This window comes from Phascolarctos cinereus, unplaced genomic scaffold, assembly GCF_003287225.1.
Source record: "Phascolarctos cinereus isolate Bilbo 61053 unplaced genomic scaffold, phaCin_HiC Scaffold_4;HRSCAF=312, whole genome shotgun sequence".
Lineage (NCBI taxonomy): Eukaryota > Metazoa > Chordata > Mammalia > Diprotodontia > Phascolarctidae > Phascolarctos > Phascolarctos cinereus.
The window spans coordinates 182,529,685-182,543,909 of NW_027555847.1; positions in this window are offsets into that span (position 1 = coordinate 182,529,685).

Sequence of the window (14,225 nt, forward strand, 5' to 3'; positions counted from 1 at the left end):
CAGTGCTGAGGAAGGAATCTCTTGCCCATGTTTGGATCTGGGCCACAGTTCTGGGCGGCGGTGCTGGGGTGAGGAGGAGCGCTGGCTTGGTGGAGCTTGTAGTAATCGTGGAGAGGAGTCCCTCCTCACAGTTACAGGACAGAAAGGAATACTTGTGGTCACAGGCCAGGAAAGCAGTAAACACCTCACCCCTTATAATACCACCTTGGAAGAACTGAAAATTTACAGGGCCCTACAAGTATCTCTGAAAATAGCTGTACAAACCCCTGAAGCTTGGGACAGTACATTCTCCACACTGGAAGCAGACTCTTACCTTAACAAAGAGTTTAAAACTCAAATAATTGGCCAGGATCATGAGCAAGCAGCGCAAAAAGAGTCAGACTATATTATCTTACTTTGGTGAAAAAGGAAGATCAAAATATACAACCAGAAGAAGACAACAAAGTCAAAGCTCCTACATCCAAAGCCTCCAAGAAAAATATGAATCAGTCCCAGGTCTCAGAAGAGCTCAAAAGAGATTTTGAGAAGCAAGTAAGGGAAGCAGAGGAAAAACTGGAAAGAGAAATGAGAATGATACAAGAAAATTATGAAAAACAAGTCAACAGCTTGCTAAAGGAGACCCAAAAAATACTGAAGAAATTAACACCTTAAAAAATAGCCTAACCCAAATGGCAAAAGAGGTCCAAAAAGCCAATGAGGAGAAAAATGCCCTAAAAAGCAAAATTGGCCAAATGGAAAAAGAAATCCAAAAGATTACTGAAGAAAATACTTCCTTAAAAATTAGAATGGAGCAACTGGAAGATAGCGACTTTATGAGAAATCAAGACACAGTAGAACAAATCCAAAAGAATGAAAAATTAGAAAACAATGTGAAATATCTCACTGGAAAAACAACTGACCTGGAAAATAGATCCAGGAGAGAGAATTTAAAAATTATTGGACTATCTGAAAGCCATGATCAAAAAAAAAGCCTAGACATCATCTTTCAAGAAATTATCAAGGAAAACTGCCCTGATATAGCAGAACCAGAGAGCAAAATAGAAATTGAAAGAATCCACAGATCTCCTCCTGAAAGAGATCCCCAAAGGAAAACTCCTAGGAATATTATAGCCACATTCCAGAGTTCCCAGGTCAAGGAGAAAATATTACAAGCTGCCAGAAGGAAACAATTCAAGTACTGTGGAAACACAATCAGGATAACACAAGATTTAGCAGCTTCTACATTAAAGGACCGCAGGGCATGGAATATAATAATTCCAGAGGGCAAAGGAGATAGGATTACAACCAAGAATCACCTACCCAGCAAAACTGAGTATAATCCTTCAGGGGAAAAATGGTCATTCAGTGAAATAGAGGACTTTCAAGCATTCTTGATGAAAAGACCAGAGCTGAATAGAAAATTTGACTTTCAAATACAGGACTCAAGTGGAACATGAAGAGGTAAACAGGAAAGAGAAATCATAAGAGACTTATTAAGATTGAACTGTTTACATTCCTGCATGGAAAGATGATATTTATAACTCATGAGACCTTTGTCAGTATAGGGTAGTTGGAGGAAAAAAATTATATGTATGTATATGTAGATAGATAGAGGGCACAGGGTGAGTTGAAGATTAAGGGGTCATATCTGGAGAATAAAATTAAGGGATGAGAGAGGATTATACTCGGAGAAGAAGAAAGGGAGAGGTAGAATGGGGTAAATTATCTCACAAAAAAAACAGAAAAGAAAAGTCTTACAGTAGAAGGGGAAACAGGGGAAGGTGAGAGGGAATGAGTGAATCTTATTCTCATAGGATTTGGCTTAAGGAGGGAATAACATACACATTCAATTGGGTATGGAAATCTGTCTTACCCTACAGGAAAATAGGGGGAGAAGGGGACAAGAGAGCAGGGGGATGATAGAGAGGAGGGCAGATTGGGAAAGAGGGTAATCAGAAGTAAATACTTCTGAGGAGGGACAGGGTCAAAAGAAAGAATAGAATAAATGGGAGGGCAGGATAGGATTAAGGGAAATAGAGTTAGTTTTTCACAACATGTCTACTATGGACGTGTTTTGCATAACTGCACATGTACAACCTATATTGAGTTGCTTGCCTTTTCAATGAGGGTGGGTGGGGAGGGAGAAGAGAAAATTTGAAACTAAAGTTTTAAAAATATATGTTTAAAAAAAATGTTTTCACATGCTACTGGGAAATAAGAAATACAGGAAATGGGGTACAGAAGTCTATCCTGCCCTACAGGAAAAATAGAAGGGGAAGGGGATAAGAGAAGGGGAGAGAGATAGAAGAGAGGACAGACTAGGGAAGGGATATTCAGAATGCATGACATCTTGGGGTGGGGGGAGGGGGAGATGGGGTGAAAATTTGGAACTCAAAAACTTGTGGAAGTGAATGTTGAAAACTAAAAATAAACAAATTTATATTATAAAAAAATAAATAAAATATAACAATAAAAAATCAATCAATCAATTAATTAATTAATTAATTAAGAGGTAAAAAAAGGATTGAACTGGAAGAAGAGGAAAGGGGAGGGTAGAATAAGGCAAATTACATCACATGAAGAAGCACAAAAGACATATTACGGTAGGGGGAAAGAAGGGAGGGAGTGAGCACTGTTTGAACCTTACTGTCATTGTATTTGGCTCAAAGATGGAATAATATACACCCTGAGTTGGGTATAGAAATTTATCTTACCTGTTAAGGAAGTAGGAGGGAAAAGGGAAATGAAAAGGGAGGGGATGCTGATAGAAGAGAGGGTATTAGGGAGGGCAGAAGTAGGACAGGAAAGGGGAAAGAAAGGGCAGGGCTGATAGAAGGGAGGGCAGGTTGAGGGAGGCAGAGGTTCAGAAGTGAAACACTAGTGAGGGGGGACAGGGTGAAAGAGAGAGAAAAGTATAAACAAGGGGAAAAACAGGATGGAGGGAAATACACAGCTAGTAATCAAAACTGTAAATGTATATTGGATGAACTATCCCATAAACTGGAAACAGATAGCAGAGTGAATTAAAAACTAGAAACCTACAATTGTTATTGTTGTTTGTCCTTTGTTCTAGAAGAGGACCAATGAAATTGGGAAGGTAATGTCCACATGTTGTTTACAAGAAACACATTGGAAGCAGAGAGATACACACGGAGTAAAAGTTAAAGGCTGGAGAAGAATATATTATACTTCAGCCAAAGCAAAAAAAAGCAGGGGTAGCAATCTTGATCTCAGACAAGGCAAAAGCAAAAATAGATCTAATTAAAAGAGATAAGTGAAAAAACTACATCTTGCTAAAAGGTACCATAGACAATGAAGTAATATCAATACTAAACATATATGCACCAAGTGGTATAGCATCCAAATTCTTACAAGACAATGTATAGAAACAGAGAGCAAAACTATACTAGTAGGGCACCTCAATCTCCCCCTCTCAGAATTAGATAAATCCAAACACTCAAAAGAACCAAAACAAAACAAAAAAAGAAGTTAAGGAGGTGAATAGAATTTTAGAAAAGTTAGATAGAGAGAAATTTGGAGAATTTGGAGAAAATTGATTGGGTATAGAAAGGAATATACCTTTTTCTCAGCAGTGCATGGCACCTACACAAAAACTGACCATGTATTAGGGCATAAAAATCCCACAATCAAATGCAGAAAGGCAGATATATTAAATATATCCTTTTCAGATCATGATGCAATAAAAATTATGTGCAATAAAGGACCAAGGAAAAATAGATTGAAAATTAATTGAAACTACATAATCTAATCCTAAAGAATGAGTGGATCAAATAACAAATCATAGAAACAATCAATACTTTCATCAAAGAGAATGACAATAATGAGACAAAATACCAAAATTTATGGGATTCAGCCAAAGAAGTTCCTAGGGGAAATTTTATATCTCTAAATGCTTACATGAATTAAAAAGAGAAAGAGTAGATCAATGAATTGGGTTTGCAACTAAAAAAGGTAGAAAAAGAACAAATTTAAAATCCCCAATTAAATACCAAATTAGAAATTCTGAAAATCAAAGGAGAGATTAATATAATTGAAAGTAAGAAAACTATTAACTGATAAATAAAACTAGGAGCTAGTTTTATGAGGGGAAAAACAATAAAATAGAAGAACCTTTCTTTAATTTTATTTAAAAAAAGAAAGAAAACCAAATTACCAGCATCAAAAATGAAAAGGGTGAATTCATCACCAATGAAGAGGAAATTAAAGCAATAATTAGAAGCTTTTTTTGCCCAACTATATGCCAATAAATCTGGCAATCTGAGTGAAAAGGATTAATATTTAAAAAAAATATAAAGTGCTCAGATTAATAGAAGAGGAAGTAAAATACTTAAATAACCCCATTTTAGGAAAAGAAATTGAATAAGCCATCAATGGACTTCCTGAGAAAAAATCTTCATGGCCAGATGGATTTACAAGTGAATTCTACCAAACATTTAATAAGCAGTTAATTCCAATACTACACAGACTATTTGGAAAAATAGGCAAAGAAGGAATCCTACCAAAGTCCTTTTAGGGCACAAATATGGTCCTGATACCTAAACCAGGAAGAGCCAAAACAGAGAAAGAAAATTATAGACCAATTTCCCTAATGAATGTTGATTAAAAATTTTTAAATAAAATAGTATCAAAGAGATTACATCAATTTATCACAAGGATAATACACTATGACCAGGTGGGATTTATACCAGGAATGTGGGGCTGGTTCAATATTAGGAAAGCTATCAGCAGAACTGACTATATTAACAACAAAACTAACAAAAATATGTAATTATCTCAATAGATACATAAAAAGTTTTTGACAAAATACAGCACCCATTCCTATTAAAAATACTAGAAAGCATAGGAATAAAATTATTTTCCTTAAAATGATAAGCAGTAACTATCTAAAACCATCAGCAAGCATTATATGTAATGGGGATAAGCTAGAAGCATTTCCAATAAGATCAGGGGTGAAACAAAGATGTCCATTAATCACCACTATTATTCAATATCGCGCTAGAAATGTTAGCTTTAGCAATAAGAGAAGAAAAAGTAACAGATGGAATTAGAATACACAATGAGGAAAAAAACCATTACTCTTTGCAGATGATATGATGGTACACTTAGAGAATCCTAGAGAATCAACTAAACTATTTGAAATTATTAACAACTTTAGCAAAGTTGCAGAACATAAAATAAATCCATATGAATCATCAGCATTTCTATATATTACCAACGAAGCCCAGCAGCAAGAGATAGAAAGAGAAATTTCATTTTAAATAACTGTAGACAATATAAAATATTTGGGAGTCTACTTGCCAAGAAAAATCCAAGAATTATATGAACACAATTACAAAACACTTTTAACAGAATTTTAACAGAATTTAACAGAAATAAAGTCAGATCTAAACAATTGGAAAAATATCAGTTGCTCGTGGGTAGGCTAATCTAATCTAATATAAATGACAATTCTACCTAAATTAATTTACTTATTCAGAGCCCATACCAATCAAACTACCAAAAATTATTTTATAGAGCTAGGAAAAATAATAACAAAATTTATCTGGAAGAACAAAAGGTCCAGAATATCAAGGAAATTAATGAAGAAAAATATGAAGGAAGGTGGCCTAGGCATATCAAATAAAAAACTATATTATAAGTAGCAATCATCAAAACTATTTGGTACTGGCTTAGAAACAGAGTGGTGGATCACTGGAATAAGTTAGGTACATGAGACACAGTAGTAAATGACCAAAGTAATCTACAGTTTGAAAAACCCAAGGATTCTAGCTTCTGGGATAAGAACTTACTATTTAATAAAAACTTCTGGGAAAACTGGAAAATAGCATGGCAGAAACTAGGCATAGAGCAACATCTCACACTCTATACTAAGAAAAGGTCAAAATGTACATGATTTAGACACAAAGGGTGATACCATAAGCAAATTAGGAGAGCAAGGAATAGTTTACCTGTCAGATCTATGGAGAAGGGAAGAATTTATGACCAGACAAAAGATAGAGAACATTGTGAAATGCAAAATGGATAATTTTGATTATATTCAATTAAAAAGATTTTGTGCAAATAAAACCAATGCAACCAAGATTGGAAGAAAAACCAAAAGCTGGACAATACTTTTTACTGACAGTGTTTCTGATAAAGGCTTCATTTCTTAAATATATAAAGAATTGAGTCAAATTTCTAAAAATAAAAGTCACTCCCTAATTGACAAATAGTCAAAGGATATGAATAGGCAGTTTTCAGGTGAAGAAATTAAAGCTATCTATAGTTATATGAAAAAATGCTCTAAATAACTATTGATTAGAGCAATGCAAATTAAAACAATTCTGAGCTAGCACCTATCAGATTGGCTTATGTGACAGAAAAGGAAAATGATAAGTGTTGGAGAAGGTGTGGGCAAATTGGAACATTAATGCATTGCTGATGGAGTGGTGAACTGATCCAACCATTCAAGAGAGCAATTTGGAACTATGCCCAAAGGGCAATCAAACTGTGTATATATACACCATTTAATACAGCAATATCACTACTAGGTCTATATCCCAAAGGGATCGTGTACAACAATATTTTTAGCAGTTTTTTGTGGTGGCAAAGAACTGCAAATAGAGGAGATGCCCATCAACTGGGAAATAGTTGAATAAGTTGTGGTACATGAATGAAATGGAAGACTACTGTTCTGTAAGAATTGACGAGCAGGTGGATTTCAGAAAAATCTGGAAAGACTTATATGAACTGATACTGAGTGACGTGAGTAAAACCAGGAGAACGGTGTACACTGTAACAGCAACATTGTGCAACGATCAACTATAATAGATTTAGCTCTTCTCAGCAAAATAATGATCTAAGACAATTCCAAAAGACTCATGATGGAAAATGCTATCCAGAGAAAAAACTATGGAATCTGAATGCAGATCAAAGCATACTATTTTCACTTTTTTAAAAAAAAAATTTCATTTCTTGTGGTTTTTCTCTTTTGTTCCAATTCTTCCCTCACAACATGACTAATGTGGAAATATGTTTAACATGATTGTACAAGTATAACCTATTATCAGAACTCTTGTTATCTTGGGGAGGAGAAAGCAGAAGAAGGGAAGGAGAAAAAGTTTCAACTCAAAATCTTATAAAAATGAATGTTGAAAACTATCTTTACATGTAATTGGAAAAAATACTATTAAGTGGGAGAAAAAAGAATGGCTGAACCAATTCATAGCTGCACCAGTGATATACGAATATCTTATGGATGGGAAGTTCTTAAGAAACAAAAGTTGATAGCTCAAACACAAATTATTTTGATGATGAAGAAAAAGAGAGCTATTTGTCAAAACAAATTTGAATACACAGAGTGTTCACTGACCAACTTGGATTATAAAAGAAGACTGATGTAAGGGCAGGTGCAGAGGATAAATACAGATCAGTAACAGAATCCCATAAGAATAATGTCAGAAGTATTAATGCTTGGAATGAGCTAAGGCTAGACAGATCCTAAGAGAGGGCAGAGCCAAGACTGAGGAGTAGCAGGAAGTCTACAAACAGACCTAGAAAACACACCAGATGGAATCCTGATAAGGAAATTCAAGACAAAATCACAATGAGTTATTTTTCCAACCCAGGTTGGTATAAGGGAAGGGAGATAAAGAAGTCTGTGGAGACTGGGGAAGGGGTCTAGCCAGGAACACCACATAAGGAGCATTCCAGCATGCAGGGAAAGGCCAGGTGCACTGAAGCAAGAGGGGTCTTAGCCGCATGCAGGACATGGTGCCATGAGGGCACCCTCAGACCCATACCACAGCACCTCAATGGGGACAGGTGCCAACTGGCAGTTTTGTCACCCATATTTAGTTCCCAGTCAAAGGCACGGGGCGAGCTAAGAAGGGGATTTGTTCTAACAGATTAGAGGATTTTATGAACTACAAACCACATATGAGTCAGAAGAAAATTATAGCCAAAAATGTTAATAGAATCTTGAGCTGCATTAATAAGACAGTGTTCAGGATTGGGGACACAATAGTGTCACTGTATTCTTTTATGGTCACATCCTATATAGGAAATTGTGTTTAGTTTTTTATGTTACAGTTTTAAAAAGACAATGACAAGCTAGAGAGAGCCCAAATAAAGGAGTCCAGAATAGTGTGGGAACTAGAGATCATGCCATATGAGGACTCATTGAAGGAATTAGATATTTAGCACAGAAAAAAAGAAAATTTAGGGTGAATATCCTAGAACATACTAGTAAATGTTTACCAACTCACTGAAAATGGATGCATTACACATTTTTAAGTTTAATCTACATTAACATTTCCTCCATCACTTTTTAAAGTCAAGACAATCAACAAAACTATAAATCGAGTCATGATTTGGTAACATTTGTGGATTTCTGAAATATAAACGCTCACATTGAAAATTGAAAAATTTACCTTAGTCATGTAGGAGGTGGCTCCAGCACCCTGGCATTAAAGGCCGCCATAAGGCCAGGAACCTACAATCTTCTGCCTCCTTGCTAAGCTTCTGGATACCACAAGATCCACAACTCAGCCAGACCTTATTCACATCAACTCCTGCCTTCTGGCTAGGCTTCCTGACTCGTCAAAGTCTAATCATGTTTGCCCAGTTGGCTGGGACAGACCAACTACTGCTTCCTAATGAGAAGCACACAACTTCTTGCTCACACCTGCCATGTGAAAGAGGCTTCCACATGCCTTCTAGGACATAGCAATATGGGCACCTGAGGGTTCTGCCAAAATGTCAAGGATCAACCTTGAACTTCTAGTCATCTGCTTTCATCCATAGACCTCACTGACACCTAACCTGGATCCATTCCCAAAATAGTTGGCATTCTCCTACCCCATTCCAATGATAACAAACCTCCAAATGCCAAGGAACAAGCTGCCCTCCCCAATCCTAACTATCCAATCCCTTATTTCCATCCATCTCAAATTCATCTCACTAAAGTCCCATTCCAGATCTGCCAACCTGTACTATTCTGACCTCTAGAACTCTTGCTCCATAATTAATGAACTTCCTTTCATCTTACTCCACTTCCTCTCTTGCTCTTTCTAGCTTCCAGAATTCAGTAAGGGTCCCTCCAGATGATACTGCATCCCTAGCCATCCTTTCCAGTATTGGTGGTATTTTCACTCACTCCCCTCTTCCACTCATTGATCCAGGTAGGAAAGTCAGAATAGTACTTGTTCCCCATTGCCACATCAAATTTTATCTTTACTTCTATCTTTGTTTGAGGTTCATGCAATTCAAATTTATTACCCAATCCAGATTCTGGTACTAACCCTCGGGACAGTCGTCTTCCTCCCTCAATAAATTCAGTGTCTGACTTAAAGTCTTCCTCTCCACACCAACTTATGCCCTAATTCTAAGGTACTCCAGTGTAGAGGTTGATAATCTCCCAAATATCATAACTTCCCAGTTCCTCAACTCCTATAACCTTCACTCTACCTCAGGTACATACAGGATAGCCATGCCTTAGTCTTGACATTTCCCATCCTACTTCTGTTTTCAAGAACTCTAAAATGGCTTTATCTGATCATAAGCTTTTATCTTTCGATAAATTCAACAAACATTTATTAAGTATATGCCAGGCATACGCTAAGTTCTAGGAATACAGAGAAGTAAAAGAAAGACAGTCCCTACTCTCGAGGACCGTACAATCTAATGGGAAAAGACAATACACAAAAGGAAACTGAAAAGGGGGCACCAAAGGATACCCAATTTCCTGAAGTCAAAACCAAGCAGAGCCATTGATGAAAAATGAAGAGTTAGCTAAAAAGTTCTGAGCTTTCTTTAAAGGCTTTGGGAGGAGCCCTCCAGTCAGAGAGGAAAGGCAATTGAAGGAGCTGAGAAAGTGTTGAATATCAAAACTTGATTCAATATGCATGGGTGATGAAATTTCAAATCAGTTTATCCTGACAGAGGCATGTTCCTGGAGTAGCAATCAAGTAGGCCCATTGATGAAAAAATAAAATATTTAGGGAGTGGCTTTTGCTGGATCAGATGCTATTCATTTTTTAAAAAATTATTTTATTTTTATTTTTCCCCAGTTACATGTAAAAATAATTTTTAACATTTGTTTTTAAAACTTTGAGTCCAAAATTCTCTCCCTTTCTCCCTTCCCACTCCCCTCCCCACCACCAGTAAGAAGGCAAGCAGTTCAGTACATGTTATGTATGTGTAGTCATGCAAAACATATACATAATAGTCATGTTGTGAAAGAAAACACAGACAAAAAAAACACTCAAGAAAAATAAAGTAAAAAATAAGTATGCTTCAATTCAGACACCACCAGTCCTTTCTCTGGGGATAGATAGCATTTTTCATCATAAGCCCTTCAGAGTAGTCTTGGATGTGTTATATTGCTGAGAACTGCTAAGTCATTCACAGCTGATCATCTTACAACATTGCTGTTACTTTGTACACAGTATGTTTCACTTTGCAACAGCTCACACAAGTTTTGTTTTTTTTCAGGTTTTTTGAGAGCACCTTGCTTATCATTTCTTATAGTACAATAGTATTCCATCATAATCACATACCACAACTTGTTCAGCCATTCCCCAATTGATGGGCATCCCCTCAATGGCTAATTCTTTGCCCCCAGAAATGAGCTGCTATAGATATTTTTGTACATATAGGTCCTCTTCCTTTTTGTTTTTTATCTCTTTTGGGATACAGACCTAGTAGTGGTATTGCTAGGTCAAAGGATATGGATGGTTTTATAGTCCTTTGAGCATAGTTCCAAATTGTTTCATAGAATGATTGAATAAGTTCACAACTCCATTAATGATGCATCAATGTCTCATTTTTCCCACATCCCCTCCAACATTTGTCATTTACCTTTTCTGTTCTATCAGCCAATCTAATAGGTATGAGGTAGTACCTCAGAATTGTTTTAATTTGCATTTCTCCAATCAATAGTGAAAGTATTTTTTCATATGGCTACAGATAGCTTTGATGACTTCATCTGAAAACTGATCATATTTTTTGATTACTTATTAACTGGGGAATGGCTCTTATTTTTATAAATTTGATTCAGTTCTCCATATGTTTGATAAATGAGGCCTTTATCCGAGAAATTTGCTTCAAAATTTTTTCACAGTTACTAGTGCTAACTGTATTTCCCTCCATTCCCCTTGCCATTTATTCTATTCTCTCTCTCCTCTCATCTTGTCCCTCCTCAAAAGTCTTTTGCTACTGACTACCCCTTCCCCCAATCTGCCCTCCCTTCTATCACTCTCCCCCTTCTCTTATCCCCTTCCCCTCTTACTTCCTGTAGGGTAAGACAGATTTCTATACCCAATTGAGTGTGTGTTAGTCGCTCTTTTAGCCAATTCTGATAACAGTAAATTTCACTCACTCCCCTTCACTCTTTCCCTCTTCCCCTCCACTGTAAAAGTTTTTTCTTGTCTCTTTTATTTGAGATAATTTGCCACATTCTACCTCTCCCTTTCTCTTTCTTCCAGTACATTACTCTTTCACCCCTTAATTTTATTTTTTAGATATCATCCCTTCATATTCAACTCATATCTGTGCCCTCTGTCTATGCTCTACCTCCCTCAATAATGAGAAAGGTCTTATAAGTTACAAATATCATCTTCCCATGTAGTTTAACCTTATAAGTCCCTTATGATTTCCTTTCTTGTTTACCTTTTTAATGCTTCTCTTGAGTCTTGTATTTGAAAGTGAAATTTTTTATTTAGCTCTGGTCTTTTCATCAAGAATACTTGAAAGTTTTCTATCTCATTGAATACTCATTTTTCCCCCTCATGGATTACACTCAATTTTGCTGGGTAGGTGATTCTTGGTTGTAATCCAAGCTCCTTTGCCCTCCAGAATATCATATTCCAAGCCCTCTGATCCTTTAATGAAGAAGTTGTTAAATCCTGTGTTAACCAGGAGACTGTGGCTCCATGACACTTGAACTTTCTGGCTGCTTGCAGTATTTTCTCTTTGATCAGGGAACTCTGGAATTTGGCTATAATATTCCTGGAAGTTTTCATTTGGGGATCTCTTTCAGGAGGTGATAGGTGGATTCTTTCAATTTCTATTTTACCCTCTGGTTCTAGAACATCATGGCAGTTTTCCTTGATAATTTCTTGAAAGATGATGTCTGCACTCTTTTTTTTTTTATCATGGCTTTCAGGTAGTCCAATAATTTTAAAATGATATCTCCTGAATCTATTTTCCAGGTCAATTGTTTTTCCAATGAGATATTTCACACTATCTTCTATTTTTTTCATTCTTTTGGTTTTGTTTTGTTTCTTGATTTCTCATAATGTCATTAGCTTCTATTTGCTCCATTCTAATTTTTAAGGAATTATTTTCTTCAGTGAGCTTTTGGACCTCCTTTTCCATTTGGCCAATTCTGCTTTTTAAGACATTCTTCTCCTCATTGGCTTTTTGGAGCTCTTTTACCATTTGGCCTAGTCTGCTCTTTTTTTTTTTTTAAGTCTGTTCTTTAAGGTGTTATTTTCCTCAGTATTTTTTGTGTGTATGTCTCCTTTACCAGGCTGTTTACTTGTTTTTCATTATTTTCTTGCACCATTCTCATTTTCTTCCCAATCTTTCCTTTACCCCTCTTACTTGATTTTCAAAATCCTTACCAATTCATATTTTTCTTGGAGGCTTTGGATATAGGAGCTTTGACTTTGTTGTCTTCTTCTGAGTGAGTGTTTTGATCTCCCTTGTCACCACAGTAACTTTCTCTACTCAGAGGTTTTTCTGTTGGTCATTTTCTCAGCCTGTTACTTGACTTTTAATTCTTTGTTAAAGTAGGGCTCTGCTTCCAGGGTGGGGGATGCACCATCCCAAGCTTCAGGGGTTTTGTGCAGCTGTTTTTAGAGATACTTCTAGAGACCTGTAAGTTTTCAGTTCTTCCAAGGTGGTATGATCTAAGCAGAGGTAGTTACTACTCTCTTGACCTGTGTTCTCATCTGTGAGTGACCACAAGCACTCTTTTCTGCCCTGGAACTGAAGAGATCTAGGACTTTGGGGTTCTGCTGGGAACCCTTGAGATCGTGACACTGGGCCCTTCCTAAATAAATTCAACTCAAATCTTCTTCCAGCCAGAGGAAAAGTTTATTAGTGATAAAACACTTAGGCCAGGTGACACCTGTAAGGACGAGTGGGCATGAGAAAAGCTCAGACTTTTGGGTGTGAGATTCTCAGCAGGTGAGTGGAAGCCAGGGTGGATTTTTTATACACTGAAGTAACTTTGGGTGGCTGAGAAGGGAGCTAGGAGGGAGAGGTTTGAAAGGCATCTGCATAAGATCAAAGGGTGAGGCTAGGGCTTTCAAAGGGAGATAAGGGGAGTCAACAAGGGAAGTCCATAAGAAACCATTTGAGACCAGAGTAAGGGAGCCAGATTCTTTTAGGGCGAGGGGCATCTGAATAAGACTAAAAGGTAAGGCTAAGGCTTTCAAAGGGAGATGAGGAGCTGGGGCCTGTAGACAAATGGGAGCCAGATTCCCTTTGGTGCAAGGGGCAAAGATCTTGGCTTGGACCCCGCTCTCATCAGAACTGTGAGGAGGGTTCCCCCCCTCCACTGTGGCTCCAAGCTCTGCTATGCTAATGCTCCTCCTCATTCTGGGGCTGCCACCTAAGACTGCAATGTGGATCCGAGTATGGGCAAAGGAATAGAGTCCTGCCTCAGTGCTAGCAAAAAGACCCCTGTAATCTCCTTCTGACCAGTTGTTCAACCCCTTTATCATTTTGGGGCTGAGAGATCTGGAAGCAGCCGCTGTTGATTCAGTCACTCCTAAGATCTGCTCCTGGTTTGCTGGGGCCCAGTCTGCGCTGGCACAGCCTGCACTTACCCTGGTGCAACAGACCTTTCCTGTCGACCTTCCAAGTTGTCTTGGGCTGGAAATTTGTGTCACTGCACCTTTTTTGCAGGTTCTGCTGCTCTAGAATTTGTTTAGAGTCATTTTTTTAAAGGTATTTGGAGGGGTTTGAGGGAGAGCTCAGGTGATTCCCTGTCTTTACTCTGCCATCTTGGCTCTGCCTCCTGGTACTAATCATCTTTGACACAACCTCCACTAATCTCAAACTCAGTATATCCAGAACTCATTATCTTTCTCCACAAGTATACCTCTCTTCTAAACTTTACTACAATTGTTGAGGACACTATGCTTCTTTCAGTCACCTAAGACTACAACCTCAATGTAAACACTTTTTAATGAATATGTGCTGTGTGTTGTTGTTTTCTTTAATTGAAAAGCTAT